This window comes from Chiloscyllium plagiosum, chromosome 9 (assembly GCF_004010195.1).
Source record: "Chiloscyllium plagiosum isolate BGI_BamShark_2017 chromosome 9, ASM401019v2, whole genome shotgun sequence".
Classification (NCBI taxonomy): Eukaryota; Metazoa; Chordata; class Chondrichthyes; order Orectolobiformes; family Hemiscylliidae; genus Chiloscyllium; species Chiloscyllium plagiosum.
The window spans coordinates 73,378,481-73,397,904 of record NC_057718.1 but is presented as its reverse complement, the minus strand read 5'-3'; the positions used below and the strand labels follow the sequence as shown (position 1 = coordinate 73,397,904).

Genomic DNA, 19,424 nt, shown 5'->3' with positions numbered 1-19,424 from the left:
TTTTCAGACTGGAGGCCTGTGACCAGTGGAGTGCCACAAGGATCGGTGCTGGGTCCTCTACATTTTGTCATTTACATAAATGATTTGGACGCGAGCATAAGAGGTACAATTAGTAAGTTTGCAGATGACACCAAAATTGGAGGTGTAGTGGACAACAGGATCTTAACCAGGTTACAACAGGGTCTTAACCAGATGGGCCAATGGGCTGAGAAGTGGCAGATGGAGTTTAATTCAGATAAATGNNNNTGTGTTGCTGAACAAAGAGACCTTGGAGTGCATGTTCATAGCTCCTTGAAAGTGGAGTCGCAGGTAGATAGGATAGTGAAGAAGGCGTTTGGTACGCTTCCCTTTATTGGTCAGAGTATTGAGTACAGGAGCTGGGACGTCATGTTGCGGCTAAACAGGACATTGGTTAGGCGACTGTTGGAATATTGCTTGCAATTCTGGTCTCCTTACTATCAGAATGATATTGTGAAACTTGAAAGGGTTCAGAAAAGATTTACAAGGATGTTGCCAGGTTTGAAGGCTTTGAGCTATGGGGAGAGGCTGAATAGGCTGGGGCTGTTTTCCCTGGAGTGTCGGAGGCTGAGGGCTGACCTTATAAAGGTTTACAAAATTATGAGGGGCATGGATTGGATAAATAGACAAAGTCTTTTCCCTGTGGTGGGCGAGTCCAGAACTAGAGGGCATAGGTTTAGGGTGAGAGGGGAAAGATATAAAAGAGACCTAAGGGGCAACTTTTTCACGCAGAGGGTGGTACGTGTATTGAATGAGCTGCCAGAGGAAGTAGTGGAGGCTGTACAATTGATCATTTAAAAGGCATTTGGATGGGTACATGAATAGGAAGGTTTGGAGAGATATGGACCGAGTGCTGGCAGGTGGGACTAGATCGGGTTGGGATACCTGGTCGGCATGGACGGGTTGGACCGAAGAGTCTGTTTCTATGCTGTACATCTCTATGACTCTAAATCAAAGTATTTAGATTTTTGCATATTAGTGACTAAAACATAAGCAAGAGAATTGTGTTACATTTGGGCCTTGCTGCCGATGTGTGAAAGTGCAGCAGATTAACTAGAACTGTTTGGAAATGATAGGTATAAATTATATCATATTGCTTCTTGTCCTTCACAATTGTTCTATTACACCCAGGTCCCCATGAGGAAAGTTGATGAAGTTTCATCAAACTAATCTTTCGCAAAACGATCCATTCAGCACCCTCAGCTATTTCTAGATGTTTAGAACGTTACATATTGACAGTGAATGGCAGAATCGTACGGAACTGCCTTTATGAATGTATGAACTGAATCTCACGGCATCAACTCCCTATCCGTCCTATGTGGTGAAGCCGGCAGAGAAGTTTGAACCTGTGGTACAGGCAGCGAGCCGCCCTTTTCTCGGTGCTCCCCCTGGTGTTCTGCAGATGGCTTAGGAGATGCATTCATTTACTGGTTCTTTCTGGAAAACTGCAGCAGTTTACTCCAGCATCCAAGCTCATCAGCTCTCGTCCCTAATCTTTCCAGTTCGGTGAGGATTTTGCTCGCTGTGCCACAAGCACACGCACACACATATGTAGAAAAATATGTACACAAACTAAGAACGTGCTAATGAATGTAACTATCAGTCTCCCATCACCGTCCTATTGTTGTTAAGACTGATTGCAGGATCTCCGAGCTGAACAGCGCTTCGACCTGAGCTGGAGATATTGCACGGGGAAGGAGATTGCAGTTTACGAGAGGAAATGTTTCGTTTGCGGTTAGAAGTTGACGAAAGGGTATCTAGTGAAAGGTTAGGAAGTCCAACACCGAATCTTAACATATTTGTCTGCAGCTGGTAGGATCTTTCCTCTGATTCCTGATTCTGGGCAATGAACCACAATTCAAGGTGACAAGAACTAACTGGAGACTGAAGCCGTGCCAGGTGGTGAGGTATGTGCAGATTTTATTTTTTAATTATCTTTCAACAAATCAATTCGATTTTTCAGTGATATTTTGATAATGTTTAGCAATCGGAATTTAGCTCCTTACCGAGGAGTTTATTTTTGTAAATCAAGTTGCATTTGACGTTATTGATGTCTGGAATATCCTTGATCCCCAGTTAGCACTCCAGGCACCCCCACCCCTACCCCACCCAACACACATTATATTTTTGACATACAGTTGATTCTTAGAAAAATCTGCTGATGTACGGGAATTGATTGAGAAAATTCCACCTGAGCTCTGATCTGAATTTGCATTGTGACCTTGACTGAGAGCTGTCAGGAGAAATAAAAATTCTTCGGGACTGAGCTTTGAGGGGTACGGGCGGCTGATTCAGAATGCATCAGGGAACAACTTCATCTTTGCTTACCTTCATAAAGAAAAGCCTACTTACCTATTACATGAACACTGTTCCTGTGCTTTTAATTTGAGCCGCAAGCTAAGGACGGCAAAGGACGAGAGTGCCTCGTTTCAGTGGATATTTACTGATGGAATCTTTTTTGGAGTGGGGTTCTGTGAATGAGCGACAGGTCGCGCTGAATGAAAAAAATATATACATCGGATCAAGTGCAAGTACAGTACTTCGTTTTAAATGATCATTACAGCTATTAAGGGACACATGACAGATTCACCATCCACCACCTGCACCCAGTTGAAATTCAAAGGATAACGCAGACGAACGCGGAACCAGAGAAAAATTCAAAAGAAATGTGAATATCAATTAGGAAAAGATGCAGGGAAAAAGGATATTTATTCAGAATATTCATTAATATACACTGACCTTGGAAGAGCAGTATTTCGTTAAGTGCAGCATCATATCCCTGTCAATTCAACTCGTTTGAAGACTGAAGGATGGGTTGTTGGAGTTTAGTCAGTCCTCTCTTGGAGCTCTTGAACAATGACACTGAGGTCATTGGCAGCTTGGATTCCACTGTCTGAAGAGGCGCGTTTAAAAAATATGCAGTCGGCAGTGTGATGAAGGAGCTTTGCGTGAACTCTGTTGTACTTGTCAAATGAAATATATTCAGACGGAAAAGAATAATTCGGAACACCAGATGTCATTTTGGAAGTGAATTGAATTGACCTGGTAATGGGGGTTCCTTCAAGGTAACGTTTTCCAGAGCATTTTTTTTTAAATTTGGCTTGTAAAGCTATTTAAGTTGGGTTGTAAAGCCCTCCAAATAACTTCATGTGTGAAAATGTTGCCTCCAAGTTTTGGAAATTTTGGCGTTATTCTTGGCGAAGCTATGAGAAGCAAGTCCACAGATAAAAATCTTGTCTCTAATATTTCTCACGATTATCTCCCTAACAATTGTTTTATTCTTTCATGACCACTGTAAACGTTTAAAATGTGTTGATTGTTGTATTTATTTTAATGATATTTTCCAAACTAGAATAATGTACTTTATGTAACGAGGAAGGTAAATTAACTTCATTTTTGTATAATACTTAACATTATAGTGATAATTAATCAACAATTACCAGATGTCAGTGTATTGAGTATAGGAGTTGGGAGGTCATGTTGTGCTTGCACAGGATATTGCTTAGGCCACTATTGGAATACTGCAAGCAATTCTGGTCTCATTCCTATCGGAAGAATGCTGCAAAACTTGAAAGGGTACAGGAAAGATTTACAAGGGTGTTGTCAGGGTTGGAGGGTTCGAGCTATAGGGAGAGGCTGAATAGGCTGGACCTGTTTTCCCTGGAGCATTGGAGACTAAGAGGTGACCTTATAGAGGTTTATAAAATCATGAGGGTCATGGATAGGGTAAATAGAGAAAGTCTTTTCCCTAGGGTGGGGAGTCCATAACTAGAGGGCGTAGGTTTAGGGTGAAGGGAAAAGATTTAAAAGGCTCCTAAGGGGTAACTCTTTTACACAGAGGGTGGTATGTGTATGGAATGAGCTACCAGAGGAAGTGGTGGAGGCTGATACAATTGCAACATTTAAAAGGCATCTGGATGGGTATATGATTAGGAAGGGTTTAGAGGGATATGGGCCAAGTGCTGGCAAATGGGACGAGATTATGTTAGGATATCTGGTTGGCATGGACGGGTTGGACCGAAGGGTCTGTTTCCATGCTGTACATCTCTATGACTATGACTCTAAGTCATCACCCTAGACTTCTTAACAAATGGATGGAATGTTTTTTTTAAAAATCCAATTATTTGTTCCATTATTCTGGATGTTCCTGGCATTGAAGTAGACACACTTCAAACCACCTTCCTGCCTGCCAGCACTCTCCTGCGACCTTGAAACCTTATTCATGACCTCACTACTCTCAACCTCCTGTACCCTGGAGCTACAATTCTGGTTCCCATCCCCCTGCTGAATTAGTTTCAAGAAGAAAGGAAGAAAGTTATGCATGGAGTCAGAGAAAATGGGTAGGATTTTTAATGAGTACTTTGCGTCAGTATTCACCAAGGAGAAGGACATGATGGATGTTGAGACTCGGGATCGATGTCTGATTACTCTAGGTCAAGTTGGTATAAGGTGGAAGAAAGTGTTGGGTATTCTAAATGGCATTAAGGTGGACAAGTCCCCAGGTCCAGATGGGATCTGTCCCAGGTTACTGAGGGAAGCAAGAGAGAAAGTAGCTGGGGCCTTAATAGACATCTTTGAAGCATCTTTGAACATGGGTTCAAAGATGCTAATGTTGTCCCCTTGTTTAAGAAGGGTAGCAGGGATAATCCAGGTAATTACAGACCAGTGAGCCTGATGTCAGTAGTAGGGAAGCTGCTGGAGAAGATACTAAGGGATAGGATCTATTTACATTTGGAAGAAAATAGACTTATCATTGATAGGCAACATGGTTTTGTGCAGGGAAGATCATGTCTTACCAACATAATAGAATTTTTATGGGAAGTGACAAAGTTGATTGATGAAGGAAGGGCTGTAGATGCCATATACATATACATGGACTTCAGTAAGGCATTTGATAAGGTTCTCCATGGTAGGCTGATAGAGAAAGTGAAGTTGCATGAGATTCAGGGTGTACTAACTAGATGGATAAAGATCTGGATGGCCAGCAGGAGACAGAGGGTATAGTGGAAGGAAGCTTCTTAAAATGGAGAACTGTGACCAGTAGTGTTCCACAGGGCTGGTGTTGGGACCACTGTTGTTTGTGTTATACATAAATGATCTGGAGGAAGGTATAGATGGTCTGATTTGTAAGTTTGCAGATGGCACTAAGATTAGTGGAGTAGTAGATAGTAAAGGGGACTGTCAGAGAATACAGCAGAAATGGATAGATTGGAGAGTTGGGCAGAGAAATGACAGATGGAGTTCAATCTGGACAAATGCAAGATGATGCATTTTGGGAGATCCTAATTCAAGAGTGAACTATACGGTAAATGGAAAAGCCCTGGGGAAAATTGATGGACAGAGAGATTTGGGTGTTCAGGTCCATTTTATCCTGAAGTGGCAACGCAGATCAATATACGGCATGCTTTCCTTCATTAGACAGGGTATTGAGTATAAGAGTTGGCAGGTCATGTTACAGTTGTACAGGACTTTGGTTTGGCCACATTTGGAATACTGCATATATTTCTGGTCGTCTCATTACCAAAAGGATGTGGATGCTTTGGAGAGGGTGCAGAGGAAATTCACTAAGATGTTGCCTGGTATGGAGGGTGCTAGCTATGAAGAGAGGTTGAGTAGATTTCTTCCTCCAAGTCATTAACATACATTGCAAACTGATGTGGTCCCATCACTGATCCCTGTGGAACCCCACTGGTCATAGTATGCCAATCTGAAAAAGAACCCCTAATTGCCACTCACTGTTTCTCATCCATTAGCAAAGTCTCCATCTATGCTAATAAGCTCTAACACCGAAGGCTCTTATCTCATGACTTAACCTTTCTTGAGGTATCTTGTCAAATGCCTTCTGGATGTCCAAATGCAACACATTTACTGGTTTCTCTCTGTCACTCTTGTTGAGACTTTCTTAAAAAATTCTGAACAAATTAGACACAATTTCATTTTCATTAGGTCATGCTGACTCTGCTTGATTAGATTATGATTTTCTAAATGTTCTGCGATTAGTTCCTTAATAATTGATTCCAATACATTTCCAACAATAGATGTTAGACTAACCCTAACCCTACTATTACGTGCTTTTTCCCACACTCCTTTTTTTTTAATAGGGATGTTATATTAACAGTTTTTCAATCCTGTGGTACTTTCCCAGAATCTAACAATTTTTGGAAAATGACAAACAATGCATCCACTGTCTCTGTACCTTCCTTTTTTTAGGATCCTAGGATACAAGCCATCAGGGACAGGGGCCTTATTTGCCTTTAACCTCATTAGTTTGTCTAATACCACATCCCTAGTAATGATGGTAGTATTTAATTTTTCATCCATATTCTTTTGCATTAATGAGATATTCAAAATATATTTTACCATAAAGAATGATGCAAATATTTGTTTTACTCCTCTGTCATTTCCTTGTTCCCCAAAGCGTTTCCCCAGATTCATTTTCTAATGTCAAAAAATGACATCTTCCATGCCTGAAAATTGACTTTGGTTATCCTGCTAGCACCTCCAAATTTCACCTCTATCCATTGTTGGTAGGAAAACCAATTAGAAGAGTTGCCTTGTCTTCTGAGCAAAGCAAACTTAATTTTAATGCTTCTTGTGAGCACAATTTATTTAGAGTAGAGTATGCCTTCCTAAATACATTGAAAAAAAATTGTCACATGCATGGGTGAGTTGACAAAAGCCATGAAACTAGATATGAGTGTTGTTGATTGAAATTTGAAAATAAGGCTTGGAATTATTCCTTTAAGAGTGATAGAGTTGATGGCTATCCTTCTCTGCTGTTACACTGTGTCTGTGTAAATTGCTTATGCAACAGTGAAGTCAATGGTCCAAACACTCATTGAGGAAATGAGGAGCATTTTGTATTGAGATTTAATTCTTCAACCAGTTGCTCAGAGATTTTTCCCAAGATATTTGGTTAAAAAAATGTGCAGAATATAATCAGAACTAAAACAAATTAATTAAAAGTGTTTGAGATATATTCACAATGGTAGCAGTAATAAGTGAATTTGGCACCCATCTTGAATCACTATAACTTATGAAATTTAAATAAAAACTTTTACTATGATTTCTAACATGAAATATTACATAAATCATGTGTAAGTGCTGTTTAATTAATGTCATCATATGAAATATGGTGTGCACACTCACAAAATAAGAATTCTACAAATTACAATTGCTGTCCTTAAAACAAAGCCACAATGGAAAGATTATATTGAGTAGTATGGGATGACTTTGCTATAATTTGCAGGAATTATGTTCACCGTGTTATTGATTGAGAGTAGCAAGTATGTACAATGGGACCTTGATCCGATGGCCAGTGGGCTAAGGAATGGCTGATGGTGTTTAATTTAAACAAATGTAAAGTGTAGCATTACGATAAGGCAAACCAGGGCAGGACTTATGCATTAAATGGGAGGGCCTGGAGAATGCTGCAGAACAAATATGCAACTACAAATTTCCTTGAAAGTGGAGTTACAAGTAGACAGGATGGTGAAGAAGGCATTTGGCACTATTGCCTTTATTGGTCAGAACATTGAGTATAGAGTTGGAATGTCATGTTGCAGCTGTGCAGAAAATTAGTGAGACCGCTTTTACAATATTGCAAAGATTTCTGGCTGCCCTTCTATAGGAAGGAGGTTGTTAAATTTTGAGAGGGTGCAGAAAAGATTTACAATGATGTTGCCGGGACATCTAGAGTTGACATACAGGGAGAGGCTGAATAGGCTGGGGCATTTTTCCCTGTAGCTTCGGAAGCTAAAGGGTGACCTAGTAGAGATTCATAAAATCATTAGGGGCATAGATAAGGTGAATAACCATTGTCTTTTCCCTAGGGTGGGGGAGTCCAAAACTACAGAGCATAGGTTTTAGGTGAGAGGGCTATGATTTAAAAAGGATCTGAAGGATAACGTTTTCACAGAGAGGATGGTGCATGTATGGAATGAGCTCCCAGAGAAAGTGGTGGAGACTGGAACAACTATAGCATTTAAAAGGCATCTGGATGGGTATATGAATAGGAAGATATGGGCCAAATGCTGGGAAATGAGACAAGAGCAGATTGGGATTTCTAGTTAGGGCGGATGAGTTGGACTAAGGGGTCAGTTTCCACGCTGGATGACTCAATGTAGCTAAGAGAATGAGAGAATGTAGTAAGAACAAGCTGAATTTGCTTGCAGGTAACATAGAAGTTATACTTTTATATTTTACAATATCACTAAGTAAGCAAGCATTATGTTTCAAGACTGATTTGGAATAAAATTCATGCTGTTCATCTCGTTACAATGGAGTAGATTTCCTTTTTCAGATAGCTATTAGGGCAGCATCATAGGAGCAGTGCTCTGAATGCTTGTACTTCCAAATAAACTTATTGGAATATAACCTGGTGTTGTGTGATTTTTAACTTTATAGTTTAAGTAAGCATCCCTATTTTGATATCCATTTCCTTTGAAATAAAGATGAACATGATATTTGTATTATTTATTACTGACCAAACTTGGTTGCAAGCTTTTTGTGTTTCATGATCTGAGACCTCCAAAGTTCTTCTTGCTGCAGTTTTCTGCAATCTTTCTCCATTTATATAATAGTCAGCTCTCCTGTTCATCCTGAAGTGCATAACCTCACATTTTCTGACATTATACTCCATCTGTCTAGTTTTTGCCTATTCAATTAAGTTATATATTTCCCTATGCAGACCATTGTGTTATCCTCACTGTTTGCCTTCTCACCTGTGTCTGTGTCATTCACAAACTTGGTGATTGGTACATTCATCTCATTCAACCAAATCATTAACATATAGTGTAATTAATTGTAGTGCCCTGTGACGTTACACTAATTACATGTTTCAGACCTATCCCAACTCTCTGTCTCCTATTAGTTAGCTAATCTCTGTTCATGCTAATATTCTACCCCAAACACCATGGATTCTTATCTTACTAAGCATCCTTATTAGATTAGATTACTTACAGTGTGGAAACAGGCCCTTCGGCCCAACAAGTCCACACCGACCCGCCACCCATTCCCCTAAATTTACCCATTCACCTAACACTATTGACAATTTAGCATGGCCAATTCACCTAACCTGCACAATTTTTGGACAGTGGGAGGAAACCGGAGCACCTAGAGGAAACCCACGCAGACACGGGGAGTATGTGCAAACTCCACACAGTCAGTCACCTGAGGCGGGAATTGAACCCAGGTCTCTGGCGCTCTGAGACAGCAGTGCTAAACATTGTGCCACCGTGCCGCCCACCTTTGGTACACCTTTGAAAATCCAAATACAAGAATGGTCACTGGACCCTGCTTTCTCTCCGGAGATATTGCCAGACCTACTGAGTTTATGCAGCAATTTCTGATTTTATTTCAGATTTCTAACATCTGCAGATCTTTATTTTCTTTCTTAGTGTATTACATCTACTGATATCCCTTTATCTATCCTGCTTATTAACTCCTGGAAAAACTCACAAATTTGTCGAGCATGATTTCCATTTCAGGAAGCCATCTGCTTAATTATAAAATGTGTTTCTAAATGTTCTGCTTTAACATCCTTTATAATAGACTTTATAATAAAAAATAATATTCCCCTAACAGATTGACCTCTCTCAACCTTTTTGAATCAGTACAGTACTTTGGCAATTTTCCAATCCTCTGGGCCTTATCCCAAATTTAAGGATTCTTGGAAAATTAATATCAGTGCATCCACTGTCTCTGTAGTTAATTCCTTTAAAATTTTATGATGTAACCCATCTGGTCCAGGGGATCTATTGAACTATTGTTCCATTAGCTTCCTGAGTAATTTTCTCCAGTGATAGTTATTGTGTCTAGTTCCTTCCCCCTTTAACCCCTTAATCATTTAGTACTTTTGAAATGCTGTACATATCCTATATTGTGAAGGCTGATGCAAAGCATTTGTTCAACTCTTCTGACATTTCCTGACTCCCTATTGTTATTTCCCCAGTCTTGTTTTCTAAGGGACTAATGTTCACTGGGACTATGACTTTTATATATTTAAAGAAATTCTTAATATCTCGCTTTATGTTTTGTACTTTTCCCTCTGTTTATTTTCTTTCTTTTTATTCACCTTGCTGCTTACTTTTAAAATATAGAAATAATACAGCCCTTCAAATATGCTCCACAATTCAAAAAGCTCACTACTGATCCCCTATCTCAATTATATATTCTTGTTTTCTCCCCATATCTCTCAAAATCTAAAAAAACTAACTGTTTCTCAAAAATATTCAATGATTTGGCCTTCACCGTCTTCTGCAGCAGACAATTCCATGGTTTCACTATGCTTTGAGTGAAGAAATGCTTATTCCTCTCAGTCCTAAGAAGTTGACCCCAAACCTTGAGACTGTGTGTAGATTCCCAAATCAGGGTAAACACCCTCCCAATATCTAGTTTTCATATGTTTCAATCAGACCCCCTGTCCTCCTTTAAAACTCTTGTGGATAACACCCCATCAAACCAACCTCTCCTTATATATCAGTTCCCACCATGCCCAGGAAAAACCTAATGTATTTCAACGGCACTCTCTCTGTGACAAGTATACCCTTCCTTAGGTAGAAAAATGAAAACTGTACAAAATAACCCATATGCAGTCTCACCAAGACTCTGTATATAGCTACAATAAGATATCGTTACATCTGAACTCATATCCTCTTGCAATGAAGGTCATTATACAAATTCTCCACTGGTTGAAGCATATTTGGCACATAGGAAGATGATTGTGGTTATTGGAGGTGAGTCATCTTAGCTCCAGGACATCTCTGTAGGAACTGCAAAGGGTGAGAATAGAATAGAATAAAATAGAATCCCTGCAGTGTAGAGACAGGCCATTCAGCCCAAGAAGTCCACACCAACTCTCCAAAGAGCATCCCACCCAGACTCACCTCCCCCCATTCCCCCATCCCTGTAACCCTGCAATTCCCATAGCTAATCCACCTGACCCAATCCACCTAACCCACACATCTCTGGACACTGTGGGCAATTTAGAATGACAAATCCACCTAATTTGTGCATCCAAAGCTGTACAGGGAGGAAACTGGATTACCCAGAAGAAACCCACACGGGCACGGGGAGAATGTACAAACTCCACACAGACAGTCACTCGAGGCCGAATTGAAACCGGGTCCCTGGCACTGTGAGGCAGCAATGCTAACCATGAAGCCACTGTGCCACCCCTGGTAGTGTCTTAGGCCCAGCCATCCTCAATTGCTTCATCAATGACCTTCCCTCTATTGTAACGTCCGAAGTGAGGATGTTTGCCAATGATTACATAATGTTCAGCTCCATTCCCAACTCATCAGATACTAAAGCAGTCCATGTTCAAATGCAACAAGATCTCGTGGGCGGCACGGTGGCAGGTGGGCGGCACGGTGGCAGGTGGGCGGCACGGTGGCAGGTGGGCGGCACGGTGGCACAGTGGTTAGCACTGCTGCCTCACAGCGCCAGAGACCAGGGTTCATTTCCCGACTTAGGCGACTGACTGTGTGGAGTTTGCACGTTCTCCCCGTGTCTGCGTGGGTTTCCTCCGGGGGCTCCGGTTTCCTCCCACAGTCCAAAGATGTGCAAGTCAGGTGAATTGGCCATGCTAAATTGCCCGTAGTGTTAGGTAAAGGGGTAAATGTAGGGGTATGGGTGGGTTACGCTTCGGCGGGTCGGTGTGGACTTGTTGGGCCGAAGGGCCTGTTTCCACACTGTAAGTAATCTAATCTAATCTAATCTAATCTCAACAACATCCAGGCCAGGGCTGACAGGTGGAAAGGAACATTCATATCAGGCAAAGACCATCTCCAATAAGAGACAATATAACTACTGTGGCTTGACTTTAAATGGTGTTACTGAATCCACAGCTATCAACATACCATTGACCAGAAACTCAGCTGGACCCACTATATAAATACAGTGGCTACAAGAGCAGGTTAAAAGCTAGGAATATTGTGAGAGTGACTCAGTTCCTGACTCGCCAAAAGCCTATCCATTATACAAAGGCACAAGTCAGGAGTGTGATGGAATAATCCCTCAGTTGCCTCCATGAGTGTGGTTCCAATAATACTCAAGAAACTTGACACCATCCAGGACAAAACCACTTGACTGGCATCATGTTCACAAGTATCTGTGCCCACCACCACCGATGCTCAATAGCAGTATTATCTGCAAGATGCACTGCAGAAATTCACTTAATATCCTCAGAAAGCACCTTCCAAACCAATGATCACTTCCATCTAGAAGGACAAGGGCAGCAGATATATGGGAACACTATCAAATACAAGTTCCCCTCCAAGCCATGCAGCATCCTGACTTAAAAGTATATTGCCATTCCTTCACTGGCACTGGCTCAAAATCATGAAATTACCTCCCTAAGTGCATTGTTAGTCTACATACAGCAAATGGTTTAAGAAGGCTGCTCACACTACCTTCTCAAGGGCAACTAGGGACAGGCAGTAAATGTTAGCCAGTCAGTGACCCACCATCCCAGGAGTAAATAACAAAAGTGACATTCTCAAAAATGTCTAGATTAGTTAAGCATGATTTCCCTTTCATAACCTCATTCTGATTTTATCTAATCTCGTTAATGTTTTCAAAGTATTTTGTTATCATGTGTTTTATGATAGACTCTAGTCGGTCGCCCACAGCTGATGTTAGGCTAACTGATCAGTCATTCTGTTTTTACTTTGCTCTTTTTAAATAGTGGGGCTACATTGGCCACCTTCCAGTAAGTAAGAGTTCTTCCAGAGTCTACAGAATTTTGGAAGATAGCCACTAAAGCATCCAATATTTCTCGGGCCACTTCCTTTACTATGCTGGCATATAAATTAGCAGGCTCTGATGATTTGTCATCCTTTAACTCCATTAATTTCCCCAGCACTACTTTTTTTTACTGCTACTGATTTCCTTTCACTAGACTCTTTATTTCCTAACATTTCTGGAAGATTATTTGTGCCTTTTTTATGTGAAGACAGTCCAAAGTATGCATTCTGTCATTTCTTCATTCCCCATTAAAATTTCCTCAGCTTCCTACTGGAGGAGATTGACATTTGTCCTTCCTAATAATTTTCTCTTGACCTATTTATGGAAGCTTTTATAGTCAGTTTCTTTGTTTTATGCAATTTTGCCTTCATATTCTGTTTTCCTCCTCTTGATCAAACCAAGAGTCCAACAGCATGGAGACAGGCTCTTCAGCCCAAACTGGTCCATGCCGACCAAAATGTCCATCCATGTTAACCCCATTTCCCTGCACTTCACCCAAATCCTTCTAAACCTTGCCTATCCATGTATTTGTCCAAATGCCTTTTAAATGTTATTAATGTACCTGCCTCAACCATCTATGCATACCACCCTCTGTGTAAGAAGGTGCCCCTTAGGTTCCCTTTTATTCTTTCCCCTCTAACAAGAAGGGCTTATGCCCGAAATGTCGATTCTCCTGTTCCCTGGATGCTGCCTGACCTGCTGCGCTTCCAGTAACACATTTTCAGCTCTGATCTCCAGCATCTGCAGACCTCACTTTCTCCTCAAAGATAATGCCTTATACATTCTCATCTAAATCATTGATGTAGATAACAAACAACAATGGGCCCACCACTGACCCCTGAGGCACTCTACTATTTACAGCCCTACAATCCACAAGCATCCTTCCACTATTACCTTCTGCGTCCTACCTGCAATAAGTGTAATTTTCAAATGTTTGCTCTTTTCACATAATTGCTTTTTAATCTTCATTACAACCAAAATGGTTGCCTCCAAAATATTGTACTCTGTGCAACAAGCTATAGATATCTATTATATGCCAACATATACAATTTGATTGATTTTAATTGTAAATGATTCAATGCAAATAAAATAAGACTAGCAATCCTGGAATGTTTTAGTTGCAAACTCACGCATTGTGCAAATAAAAATGAAGTAATAGTTAAAAAATATAATGCTTACGCATAAAGTAATGTGATGATTATGGAATGTAGCAAACAGAACAATCATTCTGCTCTGTCAAAGGCTTAATTTCTCCGAGACTCTCCACCGAGTATCTAAAGTGACATCAGGAACCTGGATCGATAATTCCCACCCTCACTTCAAACAGATCCTATTTTCACCAGGAAGAAAGCCGAAGTGCCTCAGCAAGGCTATTTGAAGTCTTTCCTGATGAAGCAAGGAATGTTTGAGTTAAGAGTTTTTAGTATAGACATAAAAGTTTGCAAAGGATGCTTAACATCTATGGGACTCTCAAACTGTTAAGTGATTTTGATACACTGCTATTTAAATTTTGGATAAAAAAAGTTATGGACCAGACCAAACTCCCTCAAAATATTCAGAAGATAGTCAAGACCCTAACTACTTCTTATTTTAAAGTTGTTGAATTCCAGATTGGAATAACTTAACAGAATAATAATTACAATAACTATTACTAATTAACTGTTCCAATATAGTAAGATCCCATAATTACACCCTTGGCAAAATGCAGATTGTTTCACATGTAACCCCAGTAGGCCAGGCGGAAAAAAAGTCAAGAAAATTGTGAGAGAGTGTAGCAGCTGGGCGAGATTTACTGCAGCTTCCGACCCTGCTGAGACACCGACAGCAACTGCAGAAAACTAAAGCTAAAAATCCTGGTTCTGTGAGAGCTTAACCACACCCATTATGGAGGATATGGAGGATAGTGGGTTAGTATAGGTTAGGTGGGCTTGGATCGGCGCAACATCGAGGGCCAAAGGGCCTGTACTGCGCTGTATTGTTCTATGTTCTATGCAATTCGATTGGTCAAGCTACTGGATTTAGAGGAAAATACTGTTCATTCATCCACTATAGTTAAATGACACAAAAGAAAGAGGAATTGGAATAACTTAACAGAATAATAATTACAATAACTATTACTAATTAACTGTTCCAATATAGTAAGATCCCATAATTACACCCTTGGCAAAATGCAGATTGTTTCACATGTAACCCCAGTAGGCCAGGCGGAAAAAAAGTCAAGAAAATTGTGAGAGAGTGTAGCAGCTGGGCGAGATTTACTGCAGCTTCCGACCCTGCTGAGACACCGACAGCAACTGCAGAAAACTAAAGCTAAAAATCCTGGTTCTGTGAGAGCTTAACCACACCCATTCAGGCTGCTTCTATTGTTCCAACTTAAAATAAAACCAAGGGTTTACAAGCTGTTAACTCTAATGACTCTGGTAGACTGTTCATCACCTTTGCCTTAAACCTCTCTTTAAAATAAGCCAGGACAAAATACAACTCTCATAGTATTGTCACAAAATTTAACAGCTCAGATCTTCTGACAGATTATTGTCACAGCAATGTAGATAGGCATTGCATAGCAGGACCATGTAGAAATCCCAAACACAGCAGCAAACTCTGTAAGAATTGTCCAGAAAGTTTAACAGCTCAGATCTTTTGACAGATTATTGTCACAACAATGTAGATAGGCATTGCATAGCAGGACCATGTAGAAATCCCAAACTCTGTAAGAATTGTCCAGAAAGTTGAAAATTGTAGAAGGCTATTACTCAGCATTCAGACCAATACAAAGAAGACCCCAATGAATTGAAGCTGAAAATCTGGGAGGGATGATTGAATTATCTTATCAGTTACCCAAAGAAATGAGAGGAATTAAAACCTAATTATTCTAATTCCTGGATAACCCATTATCATCAGCAATCACTTGCTAATAAGTATGATTGTTCACCTAGGAAAATGATTGAGCATGGATTTTGAGGGTTCTGTGTGGCTGATGAGCCCAATCTTAGAGTGACACATCTGACCAAATATTTAGCAAGTGTTTCCAGGAAGTGAAACTGTCCTCGGTTTTGAGACTGCTGCCATTCCTTTGTCTGGTTCCTTCACCATATGTCTTTTGCCATTGGTTATTCTCAAAGAATTACATCCCTTCATATAGGAGTTTCCTCAAAGTTGGCTTCTTCTGAGCAAAGGCCTGCCATGCATTGATATTTATGTTACATTTTTTAGGGTAGCCTTCAGGGGTTCTTTGAAATGCTTCCTTTGTTTTCCTCTCATTTGCATGCCTTCCTTGAGCTGGGTGAACAGAACCTGCTTTGGAAGTCAGATCTCACGCCTTTTTTATTCATTTGTGGGATGTAGGCATTCTGGCTGGCCAGCATTTAATTTCCATCCCTAGTTTCCCTGAGAAGGTGGTGGTGAGCTGCCTTCTTGAACCGTTGCTGTGGGTTGACTCGCAGTGCAGTTCGGGAGGGAATTCCAGGATTTTAACCCATTGACAGTAAAGGAATGTCTATATATTTCCAAGTCAGGATGGTGATTGGCTTGGAGGGGAACTTGCAGATGATGATGTTCCCATGTATCTGCTGCCTTTGTCCTTCTAGGTGGAAATAGTCATGGCTTTGGAAGGTGTTGACTGAGGTTCTTTGGTGAATTTCTGCATTGCATCTTGTAGATAGTACACACTGTTGTTATTGAGTATCAGTGGTGGAGGGAGTGGATATTTGTGGATGTGGGGCCAATCAAGCAGGCTGTTTTGTCCTGGATAGTATCTAACTTCTTGAGTGTTGTTGGAACTGCACCCATCCATGCAAGTGGGGAATATTCCATCATATACCTGACTTATGCCTTGTAGATGATGGACAGCCTTTGAGGAGTCAGGAGGTGAGTTACTCGCTGCAGTATTCCGAGCCTCTGATCTGCTCTTCTACACTGTATTTATGTGGCGGGTCCAGTTGAATTTCTGCTCAATGGTAACCCCATGGATGGTGATAATGGGGGATTCAGTGATGGTAACTGAGGCTGAGAGTTACACCATCAGGGCCGAGAGGTGGCAAATGGAGTTCAATGCAGATAAGTGTGAGGTGATTCACTTTGGGAAGAATAACAGGAAGGCAGAATACTGGATTAATGGAAAGATTCTTGATAGTATGAATGTGCATAGGGATCTTAGTGTCCATATACATAGATCCCTGTAAGTTACCACCCAGGTTGATAGTGCTATTAATAAGGCATACGTTGTGTTAGGTTTGATTGGTAGAGGAATTGAGTTGATTGGATTAAATTAGATTAGTTTTCCTACAGTGTGGAAACAGGCCCTTCACCCCAACTAGCCCACACCGACCCTCCGAAGAGTAACCCACCCAGACCTATTTCCCTTTGACTAATGCACCGGACATTGTGGGCAATTTAGCATGGCCAATTCACTTGACCTGCACATCTTTGGACTGTGGGAGGAAACCGGAGCACCCGGAGGAAACCCACGCAGGCACGGGGAGAATGTGCAAACTCCACTCAAGGCTGGAATCGAACCTGGGACCCTGGTGCTGTGCTAACCACTGAGCCACCATGCCACTGCAGTTCCAGAGCCATGATGTCATGCTGCAATTACACAAAACGCTAGTGCGGCCTCACTTGGAATATTGTGTATAGTTCTGTTTGCCCCATTACAGGAAGGATGTGGAAGCATTGGAAAAGGTGCAGAGGAGATTTAACAGGATGTTGCCTGGTCTGGAGAGAAGGTTTTATGAGGAAAGGCTGAGGGACTTGGGCCTGTTCTCATTGGAGAGAAGAAGGTTGAGGGGAGTTAATAGAGACATACGAAATAATCAGAGGATTAGATGGGTAGATAGTGTAAGTCCTTTTCCTAGAATGATGATGTCAGCTTGTATGAGGGGGCATAGCTGCAAATTGAGAGGTATTAGATTTAAGACAGATGTCAGAGGCAGGTTGTTTATTCAGAGAGTGGTAAGGGCATAGAATGCCCTGCTGCCAATGTAGTTAATGTAGCCACATTAGGGGCATTTAAACAGTCCTTGGATAAGCATGTGGATGATGATAGGATAGTATAGGGGGATGGGCTTAGATCAGTTCACATGTTGGCACAACATCGAGGGCCAAGGGGCCGGTTCTGCGCTGTATTGTTCTATGTGTTATGCATGTCAAGGGGGTAGTGGTTAGGTTGTTTCTTATTGATGATGGTCATGGCCTGACATTTGTGTGGCACGAATGTTACCTGTCACTTGTCAGCACAAGCCTGGCTATTGTCCAGATCTTGTTACATTTAAACTTAGGCTGCTTCAGTATCTGAGGAGTCACGAGTGGTGCTGAACAAACCATAAAGTTCACTTGGGGAGTTTACAGCCCAATAGCCTCAATATTGACTTCACCAGCATCAAAGTCCCTCCACCCCCAGCCTTATTCCATGCCAGCCGTTCTCCTCCTCCTCACCTAACCTGTCCATCTTCCTACTAACTCATCTGCTCCAGTCACAATAACCCCTACCTGCATCCACCTAGCATCATCTGTCCTACCCTTCCCCCAGCCCCACCTTCCTCTTATTTATTTATAGGTTCTGCACCCTCCACATGCCCCATCTTGATAAAGAGCGGAAACATTGACTTTCCTTCACCTCAAATTCTGTCTGACCTGCTGTGCTTTTCCAGCTTTATATCTCACTTCCAGCATCTGCAGTCCTTATCTTCGCCAAGTTGATGTAATTGGCTGGGTTGGATTCATCCTGCTGTTTATTTTTTTTTTGCCCTTCACTTCAGAGGGCAGTGAGACTCCAGTTTAATTTTTATTTTTAAATTTAACCCCCACACTACCACCTAAGTGCGGTAGTGCTTATTTTATCCCCAGCACCCATGGTGTGTGTGTGTGCAGGTGTGAGATACAGTGAAAGACACAAAGTGCACGAATCTTTATTCAATTTCCACCACCAGGAAGATAGGAAAACACCCGGGTGGCCAGTGACAAACACTGCCCTTTCCTGCTGTTTATATATATTTTTTTTCAAAGGGCAGTGCTGTGTGATCAAAACAGTGAAGGGGAGGGAATTCCTTGTTAATTTTTTTTTTCTTTTCTTTTTTTCTTTTTTTCCATTTAACCCCCACACTACCACCTAACTGCGGTAGTGCTTATTTTTTTCACCCAGCACCCATGGTGTGTGTGTGCAGGTGTGAGACACAGTGGAAGACACAAAGTGCACGAATCTTTATTCAATTTCCACCACCAGGAAGATAGGAAAACACCCGGGTGGCCAGTGACAAACACTGCCCTTTCCTGCTGTTTATATACAGAGGGACCTCAATTATCCAAACGAGATGGGCGGGCACTATTTTGTTGAGATAATTGTTTGTTTGGTTAATCGATTCAATGCCTCTCCTCTGGAGCTCGGAGTTTTCTGAAATTTGTTTTTTCCTCTCTCTGTCTGCCTTGCTCCATATCTGCCTCAGGGTTTGTTTCTGAACAGGCACACACTTGTGTGTAAAGGACCTGCAGCATTACTCAAGCCTTACCCCCATCCCCCTCACCCCCACCCCAGTCGGTTCAATGGGAGTGACACAGTGAGTATTTGCTAAGTCCTCTCCCCGTTCAGAAGACTAGGCAGCAGCACATTGCACACGAGTCCCGGCCCTGCCGTGTGCCCCCACACCCACCCCCCTGTGCAGCAC

General features: G+C 41.4%; 1 protein-coding gene across 1 annotated transcript in view; it reads left to right on the top strand.

The window, feature by feature from the left end:
• The first annotated feature begins 1,202 nt into the window (after positions 1 to 1,202).
• LOC122552940 (5-hydroxytryptamine receptor 1E) overlaps positions 1,203 to 19,424 on the top strand; it is an 89,944-nt gene continuing 71,722 nt past the window's right edge. Inside the window, exon 1 of the mRNA XM_043696217.1 lies at positions 1,203 to 1,925. The gene's annotated coding sequence lies outside the window, so the exon portion shown is untranslated. The remainder of the gene's footprint in view (positions 1,926 to 19,424) is intronic.